Consider the following 2157-nt stretch of genomic DNA (forward strand, 5'->3'; position numbering starts at 1 on the left):
GCACTTGATAGATTAAAGGCAGGTTTGCCTGGAGGGAGCTCACTCCTCAAAGGCACAGGGACACATGAGAGGCTCAGCAAGAGCACAATGGCAGCTGAAGGCATCCAGTGCGTTCCCACATCAAATTCAACCAACTTTACAAACAAGTGGCAACCACCCCACCCAAACTGTCCAGTGCTATATGTGCTCCAATTTGGAGATTCTCAAAACTATAGACAGACCTTGTTAGACAGGGACAATTTGTTTGTTTCTTGTTTGTTTTTTTCAGGCTAGCTGGTAAGTGTGCTGGGAATTTTTTTTCCTTTATTTTTGCTATTAAATTTGTGAAATGTGTTTTTTACATTTTATAAGTGCAATTTTACTTCTGTGACAATATTTCCTTTTCAGTTTTCAATTTGACAATCCTTTATAATAATTCATTACTTAAATGTGCCTGTTCCTTCATACTATTCGCCATCAGTTTCCCTCTCCAGTGCATAACAAAGGTACAAAGAATTTGTGGGTAGGTAGGACTCCCTCTCAGGAGTAAAACATTGTTTCATGCAAACAGTCACTCACACATATAAAGAAATAAATATACATATTTTTTTAAATTACACAATATAAAGCAGATGAGCTACTTCTTCCTGGTGCCACCCTTCCTTAAACCATGACCTCTATACAAGAAGGATCTGGGGACTTCCCATGTTTCTATCTCCTCTGTATCAGTTCTTGCTTGTTTTCTTTTAGAAGAAGACTTGCGCGTTCCTTTCTTTTTTGGAGGCTTTTATTGCTCTTGGCTTTTGGTTGTATCTTGCAGATAATATGCAGGTTCTGTGAATTTGGGCTTAGCACCTCTTCCAACCCAGTACTCTTCAACAGTTGCCTCAGAGGTATTCTTTTGGGATTTTCCTCCTCTTTCTCATATGCAAAGCTTCCTGGAGGCATGTTTCGATACTGTGCTGAATTGCAGGCATTTTTGTGAAAGTCTCTTTCTGGCATTGCCCTCACTGGAGACATTGTCGTTTCAGCATTCTCCAGGATGTGTTCATTCTCAGTGCTGATGCCAGATGAATGGGAAACTGCATTTCCTTTATCGCAGTCTTCCCTTTCTGTACCTGGGTGATTTTTGGGTATATATTCAGGCTGCCTTGGATCTGTCTGGGTTTCTTTTGTTTCAGTTCTTCTCCCTGGACTGGCGTAGTCCCTAAATCGTGTGGCATGGTAAAACACAGGGGATGGTGGATGAGGATTAAAATAAGGTCTCCGGTCCCCCCCCCCGGTAACCTGGTCTAGAGATGCAGTATGGATTGTTGGGCAAGGTACCAAGGGTTTGGGAAAGGTAGTTGTGCTGTTGGTTGTGCATAAAAGAAGGGCCTCTGCTGCGATGTGGAATACTGCCCACTTTCAGGAGGTGGTACTGAACTGTTCATGTTTGAAACTGCCAAAAGAACAGTTGAAAGTCAGACTGTTTACACACTGATTACATTCCAAAGCACAACTAACTTTCCACCGTGTGCTGGGAAATTTTTGTTTGTGATGTTCGTTGCCCTTTCATGTGCACCTTACTGCAAAGGCTAGTAATAGGTTGGGGTGGTTGCCACTTGTTTGTACAGTTGGTTGAATTCATGTGGGGAAGCACTGGATACCTACAGCTGCTATTGTGCTCTTGCTGGGCGTCCCATGCAACCCTGTGCCTTTAAGGAGGGGTGGGCTGCCTCCAGACGAACTTGCCCTTAATCTATCCACTGCTATATACTATATACTCCAAGGCATAGAGGTAGGCACTACAGCTTACACATATATTTACAAATGTGTGCAATCTAAACCCTCTGTATTTAATGTGAAATGTTAGACAAAGCCATTTTTTTTTTTTTTTTGCAGGCTAGCTGGTAAGTGTAAATATAAGAAATGGGGTGATTGGCGCTACCCTATAACCACTGAGTAAATAACCAAAAAGTTATGGAAAATGTGCAGGTGCTAAGCTTAAATATAAATAAAATCAATAGCTTCCTTACACAGGTAAGTAAGAGCGAAAAAAAACGCAATGAATATGAGCAGGAAGAGCCTGTCCGCGGCGTGCGTACCATCTGCGTTCCAGGCTCTGTGTTTCCGGGTGAGATGTAAGAGTGTGGCTCCGCCTTATTTATATTTTTTTAATAAATTACCATTTTAATA

General features: G+C 41.8%; 1 pseudogene; it reads right to left on the reverse strand.

The window, feature by feature from the left end:
- Positions 1-690: 690 nt before the first annotated feature.
- On the reverse strand, positions 691-1412 carry LOC141129960 (uncharacterized; annotated as a pseudogene).
- Between the last annotated feature and the right edge of the window lie 745 nt (positions 1413-2157).

Source organism: Aquarana catesbeiana, linkage group LG02 (genome assembly GCF_042186555.1).
Source record: "Aquarana catesbeiana isolate 2022-GZ linkage group LG02, ASM4218655v1, whole genome shotgun sequence".
Classification (NCBI taxonomy): domain Eukaryota; kingdom Metazoa; phylum Chordata; class Amphibia; order Anura; family Ranidae; genus Aquarana; species Aquarana catesbeiana.